General features: G+C 41.9%; 1 long non-coding RNA gene across 1 annotated transcript in view; it reads left to right on the top strand.

Moving 5' to 3' along the window:
- Positions 1 to 4,199, top strand: part of LOC149874575 (uncharacterized) — a 116,959-nt gene extending 112,760 nt beyond the window's left edge. Inside the window, exon 6 of the long non-coding RNA XR_016439956.1 lies at positions 1,764 to 4,199. This is a non-coding gene — a long non-coding RNA (uncharacterized LOC149874575). The remainder of the gene's footprint in view (positions 1 to 1,763) is intronic.
- The last annotated feature ends 22,129 nt before the right edge of the window (positions 4,200 to 26,328 follow it).

The following is a 26,328-nucleotide window of genomic DNA, read 5'->3' as shown; positions in this document are numbered from 1 at the left end:
GGATTATCTTTTAAAAGTACTTATGCCAAGGACAAGAAGAACAGGGCTAGATTATTTTTACTTATTTCAATGTGAATGGGCTCAAATGTCCTGAATTTTTTAAAACCACATTTATCTCTGTGCAAGTTTAATCCAAAATCAAGTTTCACACCCCTGTGTACACTTCACCAAACATGAGCTGTTTCATTTTTAAGGGGAACTCCAAGTAAATTGCAGTGTTTTGTAAGTAACATTTTACCACTTTCAGAGCTCTCTAAATAATCCTTTCCATACACTGAGTTACAGCATATGCTGATTTAACTTCTGTAGTGTATGCATTGCATCAACTCCTGTTATAAGAAAAACAAATCAATAAAGTGGTTTTAAAGAACTTATTTTGCAACTGTGTAGAAACTTGATGTCTGTTTTTTAGTTTTGGAATAAAAATATATGAGTTAACTTATTTAAAATCATGTTTATTTCATGAACTAATTGCAAGATTGGCCTGTATCACTGGGGAATTCATAAAGGAAAAGTGTACCTTTTTCTTCCTTTTTGGAGAGTAAGTGTTACTGTCCCTAGATAAAAAGGGGTTTCTCAAGAGCGTTAATTATCAAAGTCATCTATAGTATGTTACCTTTCAGAATACTGGTACTACATGGTTGAAGATGACAAATACCAGCTGATGTTAACGCCTGGTCAAATTAAAGTTTACACATTTTTAATTGAACACACTTCATTGCAGTTCTAGTGTAAAATCTCTCTTTCAGTAACAAAATACAGTGTCACTCTGTCTTCGCATTTAATGTACAGAATAAGAAAAAGGGAAAGGAGATACTAGTTTCTCTTTCTCTTTTCCCTACCCCCATATCCACCCTCCCATCCTATCTGCAAAGGATCACAACCCCACAAGGCTCCTGAGCCACCTGAAATAATGTGAATGCTCTGTAATGGCAGAGAAATATTAAACTCACTGCAGAGTATTGAAAAGCCACCGATCTTTTTAATGTCATTGCATTTTCAGACTTTTCTAGTCCTGCTTTGATTCCAGTAGGTAAACATAGAACAAAAGCCTCAGGCAATTGTTAACTAATTCTATGGAAATTTTTGCATTAGGAATTAATACTATGCTTATGACAAAGTGCACTTTTGATGTATTAAAATGGGTTTCAGGCTTCAATGTAACAACACCAGCCCATAAAAATTTCCACAGGGAGGCAGAATAATAGCCTATCTACTCCATTTTCTTGTCTCTGACAGAGGTTAAAGCTGGCTGTTTCAGAAGAAGACAGAAAAAGAAAAACAAACTTCTCAACTACTCATTCATTGACAAGTTGTGCTGTCTTCTGCTGAGAGGGGAAAATTCTTATTAATCCCAGCCGGTTAACATTTGTAAATGCTGAATAAAAGGATGATTGAGTTCAGCATGACATGTGATGTGATACAATTAAAAGGAAATTAAGTTTAAACCAGTTCTTTGCGGTCACATGGCAAGGAAATGTTCCTGGTGGAAGTGTTTGTTAGTCAGGATTTGTGTAACCACCAAGGCTAAGGCCTTACCTTTCAATTAAGTAGTTATGACATATTTCTCCGAAGTGATTTCCCCACACTCTCTACATTAAAGGTACCCCTCAGTTTAATTAGCAGGAAAAGGACTTGGACTGGAATGTATCATTATGATCTGCACCTTTAATTAGAGACAGTGCATAGCTGTACTGCCGCAGTATTAATCCAGGGAATTAATTGCCATATAGTTTCTACTCTAATTTTCCCTTCTTTTCCAGCTCTGCAGACCTGTATGACCTTGAAGAAAAGTAAGGTGGTACTCTATCTCCACTCATACTTATCTATGTAATGGGAAGAAGGGTTGAGTGCTTGGGTTTTCTAAGACTTTTACTAAAATGTTTACCTGAACCTCATGCCTAAACTGTATTTGATGATGTAGAACTTAATGAAGTACACTTCCAGCTCTTTTGCAGTAGCCTAAACCAGTCTGTGTATAAATAACAGTGTTTTGTGTTTGGTCATTGTATCTACTTTGAATAGACCACTGAGTTAGAGGACTATTCCTGATGTCTGTTGGGTGACATTAAGTAAGTCGCATTTCTATCTTGCAGCCCCAGTTTCCCTCATTGACTGAAATGTTGCTAAAGATGATGCCCTGTTTTATAAAGCAGTCTGAGTTCTGTTGATAAATAGTGCTGTCTAAGAAGCAGGCAGTTGAGGTATTTTTTCATCTGGGTATGCTTTTCACACTAATTTATTCAATGAGTTTAGTCTCTACTTCGGGTGAAATTTGTGGCTAAATAAAGAGGGCCATTAGTAAGCCAGTGTAGCAGTTAAATTAGGCTATTTTGAGTTGCTTTAATTCTAAGAAATTTTCACAATCCTTTTCCTTTTTCTTGTTTTTCTTTTTTTTTAAATTACCATTCTGAATTTCTTCAATTGAGGTGAGAGAAATTTCGTGCATGAAGTTCATAATACATCTTCTCTCTTGGTTTCCAGACATTTTATTTTTCTCTTTTTAAACCTCTAGAGTCTTTTTCGTGTTTATTGTCATTCTCACTATTCCTTAATCATTTTTTTCCTTTCATTGCTTCTCTTTGTTCCCTTCTAAATTTGCCTCAGCTTTGTTCTCCATTTCTCTTGTCTTTTTAGGAAGTCTTACATCTGGTAATATTTTGGATCATGGTATAATGCCTGTTTTGTCAGCCATCTGTTCTGCACCTATTAATCTGAATCTACTAGCCATCATAGTGCCTTTAGCTGCTTATGTTGCATTGCTAAACTAAATAACCTTTTATTTAGTGGATCTTTAGGAGTAATAGCACCCTCTACTGGGACAATAATTTAAGTCATGCGTTGTATAGAGTAGAAAAATTAATAATACTTGAAGGGGATTTATTCATGAAAGAGCTACTCCCTTGCAATAATGGCCAATGTGAGAAAACTAGGGAAGGCAAGAAGAATGTGGCGTGCAAGGATAAGAAGAAACAAATTCCCTATAGAACCATAAGGAGCAGAGTCAAGGCAATATTGCAACTTCACAGTCAATGTGATATTCAGGAACACTAGGGTATCTGAAAGGAGAAGTAATCCCTGAGGAGAGCCTTCTGAGACTGCAAGTGTTGTTGAAGTCAAAGGTAACATTAGGATATAAAAACCCAGAAATATTACAGGTGCAGGATACGTCCATGTGACAAGGATCTGGCTGTGTACCACTCTCTTTGTGGCTTCCTCCATCAAAAGCATCATCAGTAGGACAACAGGCTACATTGATCACAGGCTACTCCCAGTTTTTCTTTTGTTTTTTAAAATTTTATTTTAAATGCATTCCCTCCCTTTCCCCAACCATTTCTGACTTTTTCTCTCTCTCTCTATTCCCTATAGATAAGTAAGTGAGCTAAGACATGGGATAAGCTTCAGCATTTTATTTTGGTAGGAAGTTTCATTTGTTTTGGGGTTTTTTCCTCCTTCTTTTCAAATAAGTGCCCTGTTATAGATATCCACTGTTTTATATTGTATAAATGATTATGTTTATATTGATTTTTACTGTTCTATATTACTGTTTTACTGATATTATAAAATTTAGGCCTACATATGTAAGTTAGCATAAGTCATGTCAAGTTTCCATCTTGTGTCCCCTGATGTTGTAACCTATGACTCATACCTACCCCTCCTGTGTAACCTGGCTTCTGAATGAATGGGGATGAATGACGGTGCTTGAGAGACAATGGCAGTAGGGCTAAAAATAGCTCCCTTTAAATGACCAAACCATCAACACCAATACCTGGACCAACGACCCAGCCCTTGGAACCACCCTCAGCATTCAAAAAACAAAAGATGAGGCAACCCACCATTGTTCCAGGCTGCATATGCTTAGTAAGAACACCTGGAGCCCTCTGAAACAGGACTGACATTGCCTGGACAGGCCCTCTCCATAGGAGATCATATGTAGTCTGCCCCATAAAAAGGGGTAGTAAAACTGACTCCTTGGGATGCCCTCTCCATCTGGACCAGCACCATGCCACACCACCTATCCATCCAGAGGCCCTGCTGGTGACCCTCCTCTGGAAAACACCTGCTGGACAAAGACCCCTTTCCAGCCTGGATAGGTAGCTATCACCCGCACCCCATCTTCAACCAAGGACTTGAACTCTGTTTTTCTTCCCTATGTGAACTCCAACCCTTCCACTGAGTGTCTTTCTCCTGCTGTCATTGTGAGTGCTTGTGTGTGTGAACCAATAACTTCATAGGGCTGTGTAGTGTGTTGTCTGTTTAATAAACCTGTTATTTTGAAACCCTCAAGTTGGGTTTTTGTCTGTTTCCTGAATGTTTCCTCCTTGCCACCACTTATCTGCCCCCCGATCTCCCACCTGCCTGCCTCAGTTTCCAGTCCCAATCTCCCATCTCTCTGCCTCTCTCTCTTTCCTGGATGTCTCTTCCTTGCCACCAGACTTCTTCCCTTGCACCAGTGACCTCGAGTAACCCTGGGGCCACTTGATTCCAAGCCTCAGTTCCTCAACCAGCTTCTCTCTAGTGTCTAGTTCCAATCACAGTTCCAGCAACTTTCACTCCTTACACTTTCTCTATCACCATAACCTTCCCCCAGGTATCCCAAATACCCCAAACACACACATACGTACCGCAACATCCAACTTAGGAACTCACCTGTGTGTATGTGTAGGTGGGTGGTATGTGTGTGAACCAGTGAATATACATATATATGTGTGTCATTGTGTGCGTGATATACAAATTAGTGATCAGTATATGGGTACAGACTGTGTGGGTATTGACAACTGATTGTTGTCTAATTTTTGGTGTGTGTAGTGTGTATGTGCTTGAATTGGTGATAGGTATGCATGTGCCTAGGCTGGTATGGATGTGTATGTGCCTGAGTTGGTAGTGTGTGTGTGTGTATGCACCTAATTGGTTTGTGTGCTTGTATATATGCAATTGTGTTACACCCTCCTGTTTAATAGTGCAATATTGAGATCCTGAGAGTTGGCCTGACTCCACAGGACAGCAGTCCAAGGAACATATCAATCCCTTCTCCATCAATGACACAGAATAACTGTGGGGACTACTCCCCATTTGCCACAACATACAACAAAGAGGAGCAATTCTAAATGTTTAGTAAGGGGTGTGCCAAGTCCTAGCAGAACCTCTGATGTGTGCTACCGTCTTGATACCCTGTAGCCAAATTCATTTCTGGGTGGGACCTGGAAAGGATCTAGATAAGTGACAAGGAGAAGAAAAGTCAAAGAAAGAAAAGGAAAGCTTTTATACATGCTATGGAGAGAAATGAAAGAGACAGCGGGCAAGTCTACATGAGATGTTTACTGCACAGTTGCCTAATTAACTGCACAATAAGTGTCTCAGCATCTATACGTGCAACCTATTTGGGTGCTCAAAATAAACTCTGAAGCGGGGTAGGAATTGTAAATGCATTTTTCCCTATAGAGTAGATATATATATATATATAGATATATATATACACACACACATTTCCCTATTTAATATATACATTTTAAAAGTAGACACAACTGGAAAGGTGAGTGAAAAATACAAAAAAACTAATCAATCAAATAAACAAAACAAAAGGAAAGAAATGAACTAAAGGCGGATACTACCTTTAAAATTGTTTAAAAGCTAAAGTGTTTTATGCCAGGGGTTTTTAACCTTTTTAAGAAAGGTACCCCTTGTGGTGGATACCCCTTCTGGCTGCAGAGTGTGGAGAGGGTGCTGACAGATGGCTGGACGTGAAGTTGGCAGCACAGGGAGATCACATGCCACTGCTGCCATCTATACACTCTGTGTCACTACCAGGTGCCACTTTCCTGCACCCAAGTGTTTCCACATCTCTGTGCCACTGGCTTTGCATCTGGTCAGAACCCCTTCCCTCCCAGTGTGCAGTGTGGGGAAGTGGCACACAGTACATGGTGGCAACGTGGAGTGAGCGATGGCTGCTGCTTTCCAAGTGCCTCCGCTTCTCTATGTTGTTGCCGCGTACTCCCTGGGCCTTCCCAAATGCCCCCTGGGGTATGCATACCCCTGGTTGACAACCTCCATTTTATACAATAGTGCATAAAACCTAAAGTGTGCTCTAATTAATTGTTAATTAACTTCAAGCATGAGGCCAGCAATCTTTTAGTTATTATGAATGTCTGTTTTACTTGTTATGAATTCACTGAGCAGTTTAAGATGGTTTAAACTGACACCCAAACATAGCACCAAAGTGCTAAGTGATTGACCTTTAGAATTTTCAGCAGCATAGTTTAAACGAAGTAGAAACAGATTTTTAAATAGGTGACATATTTCCGCCTAACATGCTTCATAGGAGTGAGAAAGATGGTATTCTGTACTTTGGGGCATGGTGTAGCCCAGTGGCTACAGGCTGCTGGTGTCAGCTGCTCCTGGGGCCACTGCAGCCGGGGCTGGGGTGAGTGCCACACCCCACCCCACCCAGGGCTCTGCTGTCCACGCTCACCCCAGCCCATGCTGAAGCAGCCCTGGGAGAAGCTGACACCAGCTGGCTGCACTAGGGCATGGCACAGCCCAGGAGTGGAGGTGAGTGCGGACAAGTGGAGCCCAGGCGTGGGAGAGACAGGTGGAGCACGGTGCAGCCCAGCAGCTGCAGGCAGCTGTCACTGACCGCTCCTGGGGATGCTCCAGCATGGGCTGGGTTGAGTGGGCCTATGACCCTTTCCCCTCCCCACACAGACTTACTTGCTTGGGCAGGGGGGTGAGGGGCATCTATGCTGATCGCGTAAGAGCAAATTTACCTCGCAGATAATGAATTATGAGTCTAAATATCCTCATTGCATAAGAGCAAATTTGCATATAAAGAACCTATGTAAGTCGAGGGAAACCTATAGTAAAAATTTAAAAAGTAAACACAAGTATTGGTTCAGTGCAGGAAGCTGAACATAACAGCGCTTCCGTTTAAACCTTCCTGTGCTAGTACTAGCCTCTGAAGCTACTTCCGGACCCCTTGATAGCAGGAGGATGTATTTCTTCCCAGCCTTCCAGTAGTTAATACACTGCCAAGGAATGAGTCAAAAGATTCATTACAACATCTGATGTATATTTCCATATACTGTCAGTTTACATTTTTGGCTTATAAAATGAAGACCAGGAATGTTATCCTCTCCACTGACTATGGCCAGGTGTGTGGGTTGATGTGATTAAGTCCCATTATCACTTGCTTAGACAAGTACCATGTGCCATTCTGAATTGCCTGAGCATTCTGATTTGATCTGTTGGAGTTTGATTGATAAATATTTGCACACAGATTTTGAAATATTCAAACATTGCTTTGTAGACCTTGGAGCTAAAGGATCCATCTATTTCCACATCCTCCATTTCTGTCATTTCTTCTTTTGTGCTAATTAACATTTGGTGACTTGCTGAAGGAACAGATTGCAATTCATATTCCACTCCAGGAGTACAACTTTTACTATTGGCTCTCTGAAGTCTGCTAGGACTTAGTCTTTCATATGTTTTTGTCATCAAGCCAGTTTTCTGTGCCTTATCATGTGTAATTGGCATTGCTCTTGGTGCAGGATTCGTTTCTACACTTTTTCTGTCTCTCTTCTGTTGGAGGACATGCTATCAATGCTCTCCATATAATTTCTGACTTTTGTACAGCTGGGCTTAGCTCAGTTTGGGCTTAGCTCATTTTACCTAATCTCCTCTGCTGTCCTGATTCGATAGCTATATCGTATGTCTTATGCCCTTTTTGAATAACTATGCTGGAAGGGCCCACAAGTGTCAGCTAGTTCAACCAGCGGCACAACTGTCAGGTGTACTATTCTTGAACCTTGATCTTTCCTTCTTGTTTGACACACTTATGAAATGTGTTCTTATGGATCTCATTTTCTACTTTTGCTTTCCTGACTTTGTCTCTATAAGTACTTGCTATTCCTTGGCATATGACTTTTGACTCCCACTTCTTTTTCTGATTGTATGTTTTACATTTGACTTTGAGGTAGCTATGAATCACCTTGGTTTATGGCAGTTCTTCTTATCTTTCTGTTGTGTAGAATAGATTCTTGTTAAGCCTCCAATAGTATGTCCTTAAGAAATACTAGCCCTTCTTGGACCCCTTTCTTCTTCAAACTGTCGCTTATGGGACCTGCCTACTATTTTTCTGATTTGGTTAAATTGTGCCCTTTTGAATCCCACTATCCTTGTTTTGCTAATCTTTTACCTTCCCTTTCACAGAACCATGGATTCTCTTGCAGCTGGGACTGTTGACTTCTGACACTGCTTTGTGTGGCTCCTTGAATTTTGGCCCAACTTTTCCTACCTGGGCATAGTGGCTTCAAGTCCTGGCTCCTTTGCAGCATGCTGCTGCTTCATCTTGGCATTCTCTTAACTGCTTCTCTGCTTTCTCTCTCATTGTTTTGCTGGATTCCTGCAAACAACCTTTCAAGGGAAACAGTCTTGTTTGTTCAGTTCTTCAGTTTGTGTATGGGACACTATCGTATCTAACTCCTGGTAGGGTGTGTTGTGATGGTCTGAAATTGTCAGATAGTCAATGTCTGTTGTGCCTTCGCTATCAATTTCTTGGAAATCTTTATTCTGAATTGTTCCTTTCTGTAGCTAGGGAAGGCATGGGGTGTGCAGCAGGGAAGGTGTACTGCATTCATATTTGCAGTGAAATAATTTGAATTCTGCTGAAGTGTACTATGGCCTGAGTACAACATGCTAGATAAGCCTTGCACTGAAAAATGTGCCTTCAATTTCTTGGCCACATTTATTGCCTGAATGATGGGATAGTTTACCTCTAAGAAACTGTAGCCCTATAGTTATGTTATTAAAAATAAAAAGATTAATTTCAACCAGGGGCTTCACGAGGCTACTGAGTTTTCTACTGTTGTCATTGACCTGCACATTACAGGTCTTTGCCTGTTTTATGTATATTCTCAATTACATATTTAAGTCCTAGACACTAAATACATGTCAGGCATGCCTGTTTTTGCAGGTGCGAGTCCTGCATTAATCTCATTATGGAATCTGTTAAATCTGCTGTGATTATTGCCCCCTTAAATAAAATCCTGTTTTTTGCATGTCTTATTCCTCTCCTGTAATATGGGATAAACTGTTAAGGATCTTGCTCCTTTAGGTATAGCCAGTCCTACAATATGAATCATTTTACTGCCAGTGATACCTCTTGCTTTTTAGTGCCAATTGATTCTTTTTTTCCCCTGAGTTGTCCCAGGCCTCCTATCAGAGGTGCAAAGCTAATGTAGTAGGTCAGTAGAGCATCTCTCTATTACAGAGAGTCACCTGTGGTGTCCTCTGGAAGATATGCCCTGCAGTACCGTATCCATACATCATAGCACTGAAGCCTTAATAAAAATAAGGTACTGCGAGGAACAGAGGTGTTGAAACTGCAGCTAGCTTTCAGATCATACACATACTTCCTGATGCTTCTTCCAAGTCCTTTCTGTCTGCAACCTCTGTGCCATACTCCAAATGCCACACAGGTTGCTAAAGCAGTTGCCAAAAATCTGTCTTTCTGGATTTTGATATATGTTGAGTCAGCCACCTTGAGCCAAATAATACAGTACATCTATAACATAAAATAGTTTCTCTAAAAAAGAAATTGATGACTGAATATATGTGATGATACAGGGTATGTGGCTAAATTTGTTGCAGAAAAAAAGGTATTAATTGTAAAATGATTCAGCATTATAAGGTGTAATAAAGTTAACTGTTTCAAGTATAAAACCCTGGATGGATCCAAAGCGCCATTTTTTACAACTGCCATATGATTTGGAAGAAGATATCCTGAAAGGATAATTAGGAGATCCTGAGAACCTGAGAGAGACAAGCAATTGGCATAGCAACAGCATCTGCTCAACTGGTCACAGGATAGATGGCAGCTGCTAAAGCAACTTCCGTTTCCTCACTCCACTGAAAATGTAATCAATAGTAATAGCAGAAGCAGTTCTGTGATCGAAGGTAACACCAACATCATCTTGTAGATCAATCTGGCTCTAATGGCTTGGGTGCCAGTGAGTCTAGTCAATGGTGATAGATTTAATACCTACAAGGCACTGCTAACATAAGAAAGAATGTATAGTGTGTGAGACTTTTCACATGGAAAATAAAACATTTTTAGCCTTTGCCAGTCTAACTTTAAGATTGTTGTTTACATTGAAATTCATGTTCTGAATACCACAGGCGACTGGTGGGAGGGGCAAAGCGGGGGGGGGGGGGCACGTGCCCCCCCTGAAATTAGCCTCTGACTCAGCACTGCTCAGAACAGCAAACCATGGCCCTGCAGAGCTGGGCAGAGAGGCCGCAGCTCCTTCCACAGGCCCTGCAGCAGATGCAGTTGAGGTTTGGGCCTACCCTGCTGTCTGGGGGGTGGAAGTAGCTTTACTTGTGTTCTGGCTGATGGGCTGCAGTTTGCTGAGTCAGCTGCTTCCAGTCTGCAGTTTCTGGTCTGAAATTGTGTCCCCCCAGACTCAGGAGGCACCAGTCACCCCTGCTGAATACTCATTTAGTGTAGTAGAAAATGCTATAAATAGACCTTTGAAGAAGGGACCCAGTTTTTTAAATGAAAAAGCAAAAGACTAGATCTTTAATGTTATTTTTTTAAAAAGAACATGCTAAAACATTAGTAGATATAATTGTCACTGTGTAATGAATTCCATACTGTAAGTTTGGATGAACGTGTGTGTCTGCTTTGTTCTTTTCCGTGTGGTATACTGTCTACTCTACAACCAGGCTAGAATAAACTTGAAGATGGTAGAGTAATTTACCATTCCACTAAAGTGCTACCAGCTTTCATTGCTTCTTTAGGCAATACAATATTAACTTAATAGAACTAGGATTTGTGGTTATTTTATGATCTGTCTTAGTCAGTAGGACTTTTTTCTTTAAAAAAATTACAAACTAATTACACATGAACTATTATCACCCTCTCTGACAATAACCTTAGGCCATTACACTGTAATAGGATATAGAACTCTCACTCAGTCTTAGCTAGATGGCAGAACAATAACTTGGAACAAGATATCCCATTTGACATTGAATAATGATGAGAAATTAGTGCATTTTTTCAAAGCTATATATATAGTTTGCCTGCCCTGCCAGTCATATTCTCATGCAGAGAGAACTTAGTTTGGGGAGTCCATGGTAGAAGAATAGACTGAAGGAATGTATTGCCTAATGTCATGCAGGGATCCTCTTAGGAATTTAGTGAGTCGAGAGAGAACAGAGATGGGAATCAAAGAATCATAGAAAAGTAGGGCTGGAAAGGACCACCAGAGATCAGTTAATTCAACTCTCATTCAGCGGTAGGGTCATCCCTATTCAAAACCTCCTATACAAATCCATTGTCTAACCTATTAGTAAAACAACACAGTCAATCATAAGACAACCATGAGGCATAAGATCCTGTCATAGGTACAGCAAGTTGGCAACAGTGGTCAATGTCCCACTGCTGTGAAGGTTGTTAAACTATATGCCACCCACTACAGAGAAAAGTAAAAAACCCTCAGACTGTATCAATCTGATCATGGGGTGAAATTCTTTCCTGACCCCAGACATGGCTATTGGTCTGATCCTGAGTGGAGGGGCAAGACCCTTTAGCTAGGAAGGTCTAAAGTCTGGATTTAAAGTCTTTTATTGTAGAATGACGAGGGAGAACCCCATATCCTCTAATGGAAGCACTCAAAATGAACTGTATAATTTCCCTACTCCCCCAGATATCCAGGACACGTGGACTATGTATTTTTGCTCTACATGCCCCCTATTGAAAGATAAATATTTGCTAGTTAGCTTTATTTATGTCTCTGGATAAAGAACAACAGCTATCACTTGCAGTTTCACTCTTTTTTTACATATTGCAAAACTGCGTGTTTGAAAATTATGATTTTTTAAAAATTGAATTTCCTTTGAGTATGATGGGTTACCTTTATAGGAGGATTAAAAAAATGTTTTTGCAAGTTTGCAAGATATTTATTAAAATTAGAAAATAAAACTGTCAGGACTTGAAACCCTACTGCATGAACCCATCCTTAAATTTCTCCTACAAAGGATAAAGTGAAATGTGATGTTGTTACCAAAGTCATGCTACAACTCACTGTAACTAAGTCTTCTTGAGCAAGAAAAATAGGACATAGAAAGCTATAAATGTGAATAAAAGCCTGAGATGTTATAGATTTTAGTTTTTAATGCTATGTGCATTACATATGTCATTATAATGGATGAAGATTGTCTTGTGATTCATTTTGTTTTCATGAAGCTTTCTACTGACATTTTTTCATTTGTCTTAGTTCAGTCTTTCATTTGCTCTATTTTTCTATGTCTAAGACATTATTCTAACTTTGGATTTTAATTTGTCAACAGTCAGATTTTTTAGTCCAAATGCAAAAGTTTTAAATTCTATTGCAGGTTTCCAATTGATTACAAGTACACATAGGATTCGATGACCCTTACAGTATTTTCCACTCCTGTGATTCTCTGAAAATACTTAGATTAAATGTAAATTAAATTATACCCACTAGAGGGCAGCAAACACTGTAATTTTTTTTTAAATGAGAAAATCTTTTTTCCCTCAATGTATCAGCCTGTTTAAAACCTTTTTATTCCATAGTATGGAAGTGTATTGTTAGAAGTAGAAAATAGGGACGCATAGTATTTGAAGGTGAGACTTGATTTGGTTTAACTCTGCCCAAAGGAAACTCCTCCTGCTCGTTTTTCTAATGGGCATTTTAGTTTCAAACAATTCAATTTTGCATGTCTAAAGCTGAACCACAGTTGCTTGCACCTTTTTATTTCACTTGTGAATCTTGATTCATGCACAGGCTATTTACTCTGACGGCTTAGGTTATTTTTAACCTCTGGGATCCAGATGATATACCTGGGTTTAAAAATAAAAATATTAAATACATACAGTTGTAGGCTAATATAGAACACAGTTGGCAAAGGAGAGGAGCTATCGAAAATCTTGTTTTAACCACAGAAAGACTACATGAACAACACCTGGAAACCAAATAGTGCTCTATTGAATTAGTAAAATAACAGCTCCCTTTTGTTTTCACACCAACAAAATGGGGCTTTGAAGAAAACTGTCAAATGTGATCTGTCACTTGTCTTTTTCTGCTGATAGCTGTTTTTTTAAAAGGAGGAAAATATCAGACAAGTCAGTATAAAAGAACAAATGGCTAAAGTTTGTGGAGGAATGTAACCTCCACTTCAAAAAAACCATATAATACTGTCATTCCCACATCATTATTTAAATTAATGGAGTGCTATTTTAGTAATAGCAATTCATTCAGAGGTATTTATTCCAATGGGAAGCATTTTTGTGTGTGAGAGCTTAGGGCAGATCTAAGTTGGCACAACATTTAGGGTTTTAGCCATGTCTCTTGAAAGAAAAGTTCATGTACTTAGTTGTATTTCTTGATTTGTTCAGCACTGTGCATTTTGAAATGTTGGCACCTGGAGTTTCAGGGCTTCAGCAGAGAAAATGAAATGGTATCACCAGGCACCACATAATAGTCAGCCTGATGGGGGTGAGCCTCCTATCTTCACCTAATACCTTGAATTCTGCTTGAGTGCACCACAGGACAGTTTTGGGATAGCCCAATATAAGCAGATGAGTCCATGAATGTGGCACAGTAAGGTTGTGTTTAGAATGGACAGAACTAAATGCTGGGCTTTATCACATCTTGGAGAATTCTTGGACTATAATGGCTGTCCAAATTACATAGCACACATTTTCTGGACTAACAGACAATTTTTAAATGTCATGAGCTTCTTTTAATTTGGTGGTACTTGGTATGCATAAAAAGGAGTTGTTCCTTAAGGCATTCACTTTCTTCCCCACTAGTGATCGATCAGCTGCCTCCCAAGTGATATTGTAATGCCAGGGGTCAGGTACTTGAAGATTGCTTAATCCTCATGAAAGCTGGCAAGGAGCTAGTGGAGATTGATCAGGGTAAGGGGCCTTGCAGAAGTCCCGAGGTCAGGGGAAAGAACCTAGTTTGTATGCATCCCCAGGGTAGATGGCTTGTGGAATGGAAACATGCAGGCAGGTGAGGGACTTGTGTAAAGCAGTTTTATTTCTGAGGAAATAAAGCAATGTTATGGAGAAAAGGGACTGAATGATACAGTTGGAAAAAGATTTAGGTTGCAAGGGTGTAACAAAGGAAAGACCACATTCCTGACAGGTAAGAGAAATGAATGTCCCAGTCATCCACTCATTCTATTCTTCAGTCATTGGCCCCCTTCTACATGTGCAGGTATAGACATAATCAGATCTAATGTGTAATCCATGCAATCGTGCCTCCTCCCATGCCACCCATGCATGGAAGGAGGTGCAATTGTGGGACTGTGGCTTAGATCCAATTGCACCTTATTTCTCACACAAGAGGAGCCTGATTCAGGACTCCCCCTCCATTGACAAGAAGTAGGCTCCCAGCTGGGAGCCTCTGTGCTGAGGAGGCTCCCAGCTGTGGGGACCTCGCACAGCCAGGACTGAGAGTCCGACACCTGACAGGGCCCTCATTTCCAGTTGTGCCACACAGGCAGTTGAGATTGAGAGCCCCATCAGCTGTGGGTTGCTGCTGAAGTCTCCCAGTGGTAGGGTGCATTGTGCTTCCCGGCACCTGGGACACTACAGTAGCTGCCATCTCCCTGCAGACTGCCCAGGTGTGCAAATTAAAGCTGGATAGAAACCAGCTGTAAACTTATTACACATTTTCACGAAGTAACTTTATAGCTGGTTGGAGCTTTTTAAGGTGGGATAGTTAATCTGCATGTGTAACCAGTCTAAATTTGTTGTGCAATTAACAAGGTAATTCTGCAATAGATATAACATGTAGAGGGGGCTAGTCTTTGACTTCTCTCCCTTCAGTTTCCTTTGCAGCAGTTTTTGCAGAACACCACTTACTTCTGCAGGCAGTGCTGAACAACCTAAAAGAGAAAGGACCATTGTAACAGGGCATATTTCATCAGCAGGGATCCTGGTTTTTTCTGATTAAAAAAAAATTCCCCAGTTTCTGGGTTAAAAAAAGAATCCTCAAATCCACATTTTTCCATGATCAAAATGAAACATGGAAAATGTACATATTGGGTTACTTTTTTAACCTAAAAATTGCAGAGGTTTTTTTTTTTAATCAAAGAAAATCAGGATCCCTGTTCATCCGTCCACCTTAAATCTCATTATAGTCACACAACACGTTGAAATACAGTTATAGCAGCAAAGGAGGTCAGTGGTAGTTTTGCCTTCCTCTCCACAAAACAATAGACCCTTTAGTGATGCTGACACAGTGCTGCAGTACCTATTCCTTTGATCATTTAATACACAAAAGTGGAAGAGAATTCCTAGGTATGAGAACCAAAATAAATGGATTATTCATGGTAGAACAGCAGAAAGACTTCCATCCACTTATATTATACTTCTAGATGCGTTTGTATGTTTAAAAAAAACTGTGCTTTTATGGAACTCGCAAATTCCTTGAAGAAAGCTAGAGTGTCAAAACATTAGAGAGGAGAGAAGTGAGATTTTTCTCCTTTGATTTACAACCATTCTAATACATAGCAGTGAGTGAGAACCAGCAGCTTTGTGCACTTTCCTTTTTGGTATTATGCTCTCTTTGATCTGTGATGTGGTGGCCCTTTGATGATTAAGAGTATTTACTGATTTCTCTTCAGTCTCCACAATTACTGTGCTGCCCACATTTTTATTTCTGAACTAAGCTTCCATGTATTTCCTTTTTTTGTGTGGCATAAATTGGTTTTCAAATTCAGGGCCCCTTTATGAAGCTGCTGAGGATAAATAGACTGACTACATTTCTAAAATGCTGCACCCAGCTCCTGCAGTTTTTGTTTATGTAAAAGTGGATACTGCCCCATCTCCTACTGAAGTTAGTATGCAGCCAAAGTACTCAGACACACCTCACATATACTCTTTCCCCTCTCATTTACCTCTCTGCTGCACATACTTAGGTATTACAGGAACTTAAAAAACCCCTGCAACTCCTGACGAAAAAAATATGGGGTCCATTTACAATAGCAGGATTTATGCTATTGCCATTTAGACTATGAATTTAACCTTGTTGAAGCTGATGGGTAGCTGGAGGAATGAAAGCTTCTGTAGTCTGAAATGAGCTTTGGATCAGATACTGATTTAAATAAATGGATTGGGTTTTCTATATGATTTATTAAATATTTTAATTTTCTGCTACCAGAATATATTTTGTTTGTAAATTCTAGCGAGTTTTAGCACTCTTTATGTTAATGTTGCATGATTTATTGGATAACCTTAGTGGATTTGCTATCTCTAAAAGTCTGTTTAACATTATAAAACATCCTCACAGCCCGGGAAAGAGAAGTCATAAGTGATACCATTGGAGCATTTTATAGAATCAGAAAGTTAATTAAAAATTTAACTGATATGCAAGAGGCAAGGATTTTTGTGGGTGATAACTTTCATTGGACCAACAGCAGTCAGGCCCTCAAATACCACTACATCTACTCTGAGGAGAATGTTCACAAAATTAGACTAAAAAGAGAAAGAAAGACTGCAGGAAAACAATTAAGGACAGAGATATATGAGCTCTGTGGCAAAAAGCCACCTTGGTTTCTCCCCAAATTCTCTGCCCTGTGACAATGAGATTAAAATAGGCCCATCACAGAGGATTCACACCTCAGCCTGTCTCTTCAGGTAACCTGAGCTAGCTGCATTCCTGAGGGAGGGGGAAACCTGCTCCCTCTGCCTACATGACTGGCATCAGCTACCTGGGTGAGGGGCATCTACCTGGTGGGCTGGAGTCTGCCCGGTAACTGGTGATGTATTTCAAATTGGTTGGCGGACAGCCAACCGGAGCTGACCTCCACTGGGCCAGGTGAATGAGGTCACAGGGGCTATATAAGTTAGGACTGCCCAGGAGGTGGGGGCAGCAGCCACGCGGGGGACACAGAGAAGGTTTACCATCTGAAACTGGCTCTCTCTCCCCCAAAACTCATGAGCAAGGAACTGCCTGCCTCCAGAGGGGAAACTTCACCTGCCTTTGGAAGATGCTTGTGAGTAAGCTACTCGAGATCTGATTAGATATCTAGCTGGCAGTAACTCAGATGCGTGATCAAAAGGCTACCTCAGCCAGACTGTTTGCTCTTTAGGATTTCTAGTATATTGCTCAATCTTGTACCCTATTTTCACCCTACCAGTAATCAATAAAGTCCTCCTTTGTGACCAGTGTGGGAGACTTATTGAGGGGTGGGTCTAAATTATGCCTAAGAGAGCCCTTAGGTCTGTGGACTAAGGGAGACTCTACTTTTGCCCCCGGACTTGGGGAAGTGCCCCAAGTGCCTGTACTGGGTCAAGTACCCATAGGGCATTAGGCCTGTGTTTCCCCAAGGACAGAGGGCCGAGAGTAAGTCCATTCTTGGGGTGGTGGCAGCTACGTTACCCCCAGGCTAGTGAGTGTGCTCCAGGAAGGGGGTTAGCCGGACATAAGGCGCCCCTAGGGAGGCATTTGGAGCCTGGAAGGTGGTCGGGCACAGGGAGGTGGGCGGCATAACACAGGAGCAGCCCATACTGGCCAGCCACATGCACATAAAAGAGAACACTTTCATAGAACAACCAGGCATTCAAAAACCCCTCAATCCATTCAGTCTTTGCAGGTTAGTCTAACCTGCATAGATTATACCAAGAAGCAAGTGAACAGACATTTACTTTTGATTCCAGAATGCAGGCACATGTCTCCAGTAGCTTGGGCTACAAGCTGGGAGGCTTTTTTTTTTTTTTTCTGTTTTTTTGCACCTGTCCTGGAAGCACTGTAATACCAGGTCAATGCATGGAGTGGATGGAGCACGCTCCGGTTCCACCACCCAATACCAAAAAGAATATGCTCAATATAGACCTCCTATGGAGGACATATCAGAGACAATTACCCTGGGGAGCTCGCCTATGTGGTCACGCTGCTTCCCCTACAAGCTGGGAGGCACTACAGTGAGGCCTCCCTTCCCTTTGGCAGGAGGGAACCTGAGCTGAGGGAGGAGACATAGCCAGGCCCTGGCAGGCCACTGAGTATGATTAGGGAGGGGTTTAAACCCACCCTGGCCAGGGGAAGCAGTCCTTGCCAGGTTTGTCCCTGAGCAATGGGGACCATGGCCAGCTGGTGGCCCGGGCAGCACCTGAGGCTCAGGTGGAGGGTAGAGACAGGGATTAAATGCCCTTGATTCCCCTCTTCCATTGGCATTGGACCCCAGCTGAGGTTTCTTGGTTTTTCCCCCTTGCTGGCCACTCAAGAGGTAGGGGCCAGCCAGTGGCAGTACCTCAGGCTTGGGGGTGGAGGGGAATTAAACCCCCTGCCTCGCCTTTCCCACCAGCATGGGACCCCAGCTCAGGTCTGCCAGCTTTTCCTCTTTGCTGGCAATTCAAGCAGTGGGGGGCATGACCAGCCAGCAGCCTGGGCTGCCCAGCCTTGAAAAGGAACTTATATCCTCCCAGGGTTGGGCTCTTGATCAAATTGTGGAGCAGACAGAGCTGTGGATGATTAGCTTTCCCCCTGCAAAAGGAAGCAGCAGCCTGTGCCTTTTGCAGCCAGCTTTGCACCAGGAGTACATGTGAAGAGCACAGCTCCTTGCAACCCCTCAGCAGTGTGGAATAAATCAAACTTTGTGTTGTGGTTGAATCAGAACGGACAGAGCCAGCTTTTCGTTATTTAGGACTGTACTGTGATCACAGGGAGAATTCCATACAGCACGGGGAATCACCCACTTGTCTGTTTCAAAGGATTTCTCCAACTCTATAAGTTTACAAGCATATTTATACTTAAGACAGAGAAAGAGAAAAAAATACGACCTTGGAGAAACAAAACAATGGTAAATCACACACAGACATACAGACAGTTCACTTAAAACATCTGTGCACAGGGTAATATATCAAGACAAAACAAGGCATGCAGAATTCCGTATCTTAGAACATAAAACTGAAATAAGCAGTATCAGCACTTCTGGTTTCTGTCTGTTTTCCTAGTCAAGCAGACGAGGAGCCCGATAAAACCCACTACCACATTCCCTCCTTTTTTTTTCTCAACAAGTTATATATTTATAGCCACTAGCCTTTCAACTTCTAGTTTTTCTTTCTCTTTACTTTCTGCTATTTCAACATACAAATTATATACTTTGTTTCTGGTTGATGGGCATTTGGTCGGCAGCACAACTTAAGCAACATTATACTATCATAAACACTAGGCATACTCCAATAAAAACAACAAACAGTATCAACAAACTATAAATGACGGTACAGCCTAAGGAACTGAAAATAGAGCTAAATCAAGAACTCAAATTTTAACTATCTGACTCATGCAGTTTAGCTGCTTCTTTTCAAATATGTTTACTTAAATCCTGAATTTCTTTTGAATTATTGGGAATATAAGTACAACATTCTTTACCTATTAAACCACAGACTCCTCCTTTGCTGACTAGTATATAATCTAGCACAAGTTTTGCAATGTCATTTGCCTTATTTCCTTCATGTCTGTATTTATTTTATCAAAACTATCAGCAGTAGCATTAGCAATCTTTTCCAGAGGTGCTGCAACTTTCTTTATCTCAGACATAGCTAAGCCTGCGCCATAGCTGGGGAACATTATACCCCAAAACCTTTGATTTTCTGTAATTTTGCAAACATTGGGAATGCTTCCTTTAGGTAAGTGAGGTCTAATAGTAAAGGCAGGATATGCTGTGGAGACATAGCATGTTCCTCTCCAACCGGAGGGAACATTTTTATAGGCCTTATCTCCACACACAAAATAGTGACCAGCTAATGCAGTAAATCCAACTGTATTACAGCGTGGGGACATCATCCATTATCCACTGTGAATAATAGCCTGAAAATTGACCTGCAGGGGAGTAGTTAGATATCCAGGAACTATTAGAAAACCAAGCACCGTTTATCTTAAATTCTACCTTGCACTTACTGACTCCCACTGCAACACGAGATCCATTACAAGTCCATCAAAACTTTCCAGGGGTGGCATATGCTAATCGTACATAGTCAGACTGGTTGCAACTTACACTCTGCCAAGTTTTGTTTCCATGAAAATTTGAATAGTAAGGGACTAACATCTGAGTTGCATTCAAGAGTACTGGTATCATGGGTATCCCTCCGGTAGAATAGATAGGGACATGACTACATATCCAACAATGAGAGACATTTAAATCTATCCCAATTTGATTAACTAAAGACAAGAACATTTTTTCATGAAATGATTTTCTTTGTCGGTGCAGAATTGTAGTTTGGTTTACAGAGTTTCTCATAACTGATGAGTCAAGTTCATATAAGATGGCCCAAAAAGAAATACTGAGAACTACCCACATCATGACTAACCAACTGCATCTTGGGAACCAAGCACTAGGTAGAAGCCTTTTTCCTGTCCCAAAGGGCACAGTGGTGTCATTGGGGCACATCCTCTTCGTTCTGTAGAGGCAAATCCTCTTTGCCAGTAGGCGCTTGGCTCACTATTGGTCTTGAGCTTTCCTGCTGGCAGGTGCAAGGCTCACTACCAGTTTGTGGAGGCTGATTACAAAATTGATATGGTGGAGACTCTGGGTCTAATGGGGCTGATGTTTTCTTACTGTGTAAAGCGTAGATCCATGTCTGGAGTTCTTGATGCTTTATTACTATGTTGGTGGTCAGGAGTACCTGGAATGGGCCTTTCCAGTGAGGTTCCAGCAATGACTTTTGTTGATGGACTTTTATATGGACCCAGTTACTAGGCAGGACAGAATGGCATGGCTCATTTGATTCTTTGGGGAGAGCTGCCTGTACCTGTGAATGAAAAGCCTTAACACACTTCATTAGTGCTTTACAATAGTCCAGAATGGTATCATCAAGTGAATGTATATCACAAAAGTGGGAGGCAACAGGTGGCGAGGCAGGGAGCCTCTTGGGTCTTCCCATTAGAATTTCTTGTGGGCTAAGCCCAGTCTTTCGGTTGGCAGTAGATCTCATACTTATAAGGGCTATGGGAAGTGCATCTGGCCATTTTAGGTGAGTTTCAGAACAAATTTTAGTTTATTTTTCAGAATGCCATTTTGGCGTTCCACTTGGTCCAAGGCCTGTGGATGGTATGGGCAATGAAATTTCTGTCAGATCTGCAGGACTTTGCAGACTTCTTAATCTGTCCAGTAAAATGAGTTCCTCTATCAGAGTTTAGGGATATAGGATACCAAACCTTGGAATAAAGTCTCTGAGCAACTTTTTCTTACAATGATGGTTTCAGCTTTTGCACATGGGTAGGCTTCTACCCATCCAGAAAACATACATACAATAACAAGAACATATTCATAAGAACAACATTTCTGCATTTGAATAAGATCTAATTGTAAATTTCCAAACGGGCCCCAAGGTGGGGAATGTGCTGCCTTCTTTTTTTTTTTTTTTTTACAAGCTTTCCCACATTATGGGCTCTTAGTCAGGACAATGATTCCTTGCTTTAAAAGGGCAGTTAGACCATATCCCTTCTTCGGCTTTTGAACATAAAGGGTATTGAGCAACTTTGGGTAAAGGCTTAGTTGGGTTTAATCTAATTTTTACAGGCTGGGCAGTATGCAGTATGGATTTGTTCTACTTCATTAGCATTCTGGGACCAGAGAAACAGACGGACAACTTTTATGATTTCTTCTTGTAACACAGAAAGATCAGGGAACTCAGGCTCAGGAGGTGAGCTAGCTAAGGCGGCAAGTACAACCATTTCATTACCACAGGAGACATCCAAATAAACACCATTAGGAGAGCAATAGATAGTACAGCCAAGTTTACAAAGCAAATCTCTGCCTAACAAATTAACAAGAGAACAAGGACTAAGGAGAAAGGCATGTTGATCAGAAACAGGACCAAGAGAAACATGTAATGGTTGGGAAACAGGATGAGGAACTATTTGATTTGAAATTCCTACAGCGTTTACAACAGCAGAGGAGAGAGGAGTTGTGGAAAATTCTTCAGCTCGGAGAGTAGAGCAGTTTGCACCGGTGCCTACTAAACATTTTTTAGGAGTGCCATTTATCACACAGGAAATGAAGGGATCATTTTGATTAAGTGGGAGAAGCGGGGCTGTGATGATGTTACTATTCCTCAGGCTGGCCTAACAGGAGACTCTCTGATTCAGGACAGAGAACTGAGTGAAAGAAGGTGGTGGCGGGTTAAACATCTTCCTTGGCTGGCCAGGCTGGTGAGGATATTGAGCCTTCCAGTGTCCTGGTTGACCACAATAATGACAACTGTCATTATTTTGGGACTGAAATCCTCCTTGTCCCATCCCATGACTATGTCCCCTACCTCTGAACTGTCCTCGATGGAAATCTTGGCTTCCACCCCTGCCTAAAGTCTGTAATTGTAATGACATTAGCTTAGTTTCCATGGATTCCTTTTTCTTTTTCTGGCAGGTTGTACAATGATTTTCAATGGTGACTAGTTCTGCAAGTGGCTTAGTCTGCCAACCTACAGCAATTGTGCACAACTGTTTCTGGACTTTAAACAGAAATCTGTGGACAAAAGCAGAAGCAACTGCTTCTGGGGCAGTTTCAGCTGCATTTTCAGTATCAGAATGTCTTTTAAATACTAGTTTTAAGTGGTCCATGTAGTCTGCTGGGGATTCTCCTTTATTTTGTTTACAGTTATGTATTTTGGCCCAGTCAATTTTTCTGGGGCAAATTTTAAGCACAGCCTCAAGGAGGCGTCCTTGGGCATCTGCTAAGTGATCTCCTATTCTGGGGTCTTGAGTAGGTCAAGTTGCCTGTAAGACGAGGCGGTTGCGGACCTCAGAGGGCAGAACACTTCTCATTAATTGGTTCAAATCTGCTCATGTTGGATCATAACAATAGATTATAGTCTCCAATTCATCTCTAAATTTCTGGGGTTGCTCCCTGATATTGGGAAATTGTTTAACAAGGTTTAGGAGATCTCCTGGGGTCCAGAGGACATGGACTGTGATTGTAGTTTCCCCATTTGGACCTTGCCCTGGAAGTTGGCATAAAGGCATAAGCAGAGCCTTTTTAGATTTTAAAAAAGGGGCTGGACCATACTGGGTACCAGATCTTAAACAAGAGAAGGGAGTTGAGATTTCAGGAGACAGACGCTCCACCTCCAGTGGACGTGGGCATGCCCTGGGGGCAGATGACGGTTGAGTGATAGTTTCCTAGTGAGGTGGGCTAATCCTGCTGGAAGAGTCTATTTGGTTACTTTGGACTTCTTCAGGTTCAGAATGTGCCATGTGTGGCACATTAAGAAAACCAGTTATATCTTCTGCAGATTCATTCTCAGTTATTTGTGGATAAAGTTGTTTTGGTGATGATGATACTGTTGATGGGGGGCCCCCTTTTGGTGCACTTTTCTGTTTTAATTCCTTTATCTGAGATTTTAGTTTCTCTTGGGAGTCCTTAAGACTCTGAACTTGAGATTCTTTTTTTCTCTTTTTTTTTTTTTTAAAGTCTTTTGGAAGCTTCTTCATACTAATAAAAAAATGTGTTCCACTGAGTCTGTGGTATATTACTGCCTCTTGACTCAAGGGCTCTGTGAAGATGAACAATTTTACTTAAATCAAATGTTCCCTCCAGGGGAAACTGCCGGCGAAAATCATCTCTGGTATACCAATTCCATTTATCTAGAAACTTACAACTTTTATGGCCATAGTGTGTGTACATGTACAATGCTGGAGCCCTTTTGGCAAAGCCGGTACATCTTTTAGACTCTCCACTCCCCATATCTTTAAACTTAATTCACACAGGTCTTTCATACAGGAATGGCTTATTCAGGGTGTCCAGTCAGGTTGTGAGATTTGCTAGCAGCACAGAGATGCTGTGGCTAATGTCCAAAGACTAAACTCCATGGCAATAATGGCACACAATGCAGTTACTCACGGTTAGACACAGCTCATTTATGAGGGTGGGGAAAAGATAAACCTGTCCACCGGGTCATGAGGTTCCAGTTGGGCCCTCTTGCATTCAAAACTGCCCTTCCGGACAGCCTTGGGGCGGCTGAACCCAACCTTAGTCTCAGACCTGGTCAGTGGCTCATATTTCTCAATTCATACTCTCAATTTACACAAGGGAATTTCTGCGTTGAGGCACGAGGTTCAAGAACATCTCTTTAGTCTCACCCTTGGTCGATGCTTATCATGGAAAACACACTCTAAGAGTTTTCACCTTGCACCCTTGCTTTCGAAGAGCACACAGAACAAATCTGTTGTCTTCGGGGCGGCTGCACAAGGTTTCCACTCCTGGCATCAGAGGGACCTCATAGTTCTTTACAGAACTTAACTCAATTCACACGAGGAAATACTTTCATTGACAACAGCAACACAGAGTCTTTAACCTTAACTTTTTCTACTCACAGTTACTACTTACACAGCGGGTCTGACAGTTCTGGCAGAAAAAAAGTTTGGATAGGATAAGCCTTAAGCAGTGAATCAGGAAGACACAGAGACAGCCTCTCACTGAAAAGCCCCAGGAGAGATTTCAAAAAGTCTCTTACCTTGGTTTGGTGCCAGGGCTTCAGTGAAGAGATGTCTGTGTCCAACTGATCACTCTGGGCATCTCTATCCGAGTCACGGCACCAAATTGTGGAAGAAATCAAACTTTGCGTTGTGGTTGAATCAGAACGGACAGAGCCAGCTATTCTTTATTTAGGGCGATACTGTGATCACAGGGAGAATTCCAGCACAGGGAATCACCCACTTGTCTGTTTCAAAGGATGTCTCGCACTCTAAGTTTACAAGCATATTTATACTTAAGACAGAGAAAGAGAAAAAAAATACAACCTTGGAGAAACAAAACAATGGTAAATCACACACAGACATACAGACAGTTTACTTAAAGAAAACATCTGTGCACAGGGTAATATACCAAGACAAAACAAGGCATGCAGGATTCCTTATCTCAGAACATATAACTGAAATAAGCAGTATCAACACTTCTGGTCTCTGTCTGTTTTCCTAGTCAAACAGGCCAGAAGCCCAATCAAATTCACTACCACAGCAGCAAACACCCAGCCTCAGCCTCCTGCAATTGGGCCATCACTGAGAGACTGCATCTCCCTGCAGCTGCTCCATCTCATGCCCAGGGAGCAGCACACAAGACAGCAGCCCACAAACACCCACCCCAGGATGAGCTTAGTTCAAATAAAGGTTCTCCATGCATAGGGCTGGGCTGGGGCTAGGGCCAGGGCAAGGAGGCTGCCTCTGCTGCTCCTGCTGTTGCCTAGCAGCTCAGCTGGCTGTTGGCAGGACCTGGTGCTCCCAGCCTAGGCTCTGCTGCAACTGCTGCATCCCCTGCTCTGCTCCTGGAATCCCATCAAGAGCGCCTAAGAGCATGTGTCCAGGGTTGCAGCTGCACTTGGTGATTGCCTGTCAGTGCTTCCCACTCCTCTGCAGCCCCACGCTGCCCCCATTCCACTTGGGTCCTTCTGCCAACAGGTGGCCATGGCAGCTGTTTGGCCACACCCCCTTCTGCCCAACTAATGAGCAGAATGGAAAAGCCAGCAGATTCTGACTGGGGTCCTATGCCAATGAGAGCAGGGAGGTCAGGGGGTTTAATTTCCCCACCCCCCTCGCCTGAACCTGAGGTGCTGCCCAGGCTGCTAACTGGCCACACCCCGCATTTCATGACTGACCAGCAGAGGGGAAAAGCTTGCAGACCACAGGCTGGGGTCACACATGAGAGGGAATAGAGGCAGGGGGGTTTAATTCTCTTCCCAGCCCTCCACCTGAGCTTGCTGTCCCATGTCCCCACCTCCTCCAGTCCAGCGGGGGAAAGTTTGGCAGGGGCTGCTCTGCCCCTGCCAGGCAGACTGGGCTGCATTCCCAGCTGTGTTTCCCACCCCACCCCTTTGTCAGCCAGCCCTCACTGCTCCAGCTAGAGAGAGAGCAGAGGGGTGGAGTGAACTGTGCTCTGCTCAAGCAGACAGCCCAGCCCAGCCGAGGGTTGAAAAGCATGCTGGGGGACTGTGATTTAACTTGAACCAGGAAGGGGCCAGAAGTTCTATAAACTGGATTGACCTAGAACAGTTAAGTTTGATACTACTTTCTACCAGGTTAACCTTTAACTAGTTTTGAGTATTTTGAAACTGATTTATGTGTGCTGAACTTCTGTTTTGTTACAGGTTTAAATTAGTTTCTGATTGCTTAAACTGGTGTATGTGGAACTTCTGTCTCTAGCCCCAGGCACTTTCTGACCACGCAATACTTGTGCTCAAGGGCAATTTACAAAACACGTTCAAAAGTTGAGCCTGAGAACAAAAATTCATAAGCAGGCTGGACACTAAGAACCACAAACCAAACAATGATGTTGAGTTCATAGAACACTGTAATCCACCTG

This window comes from Crocodylus siamensis, chromosome 1, assembly GCF_052110815.1.
Source record: "Crocodylus siamensis isolate JL-2025a chromosome 1, ASM5211081v1, whole genome shotgun sequence".
Lineage (NCBI taxonomy): Eukaryota > Metazoa > Chordata > Crocodylia > Crocodylidae > Crocodylus > Crocodylus siamensis.
This window is presented reverse-complemented; position numbering and strand designations above follow the sequence as displayed.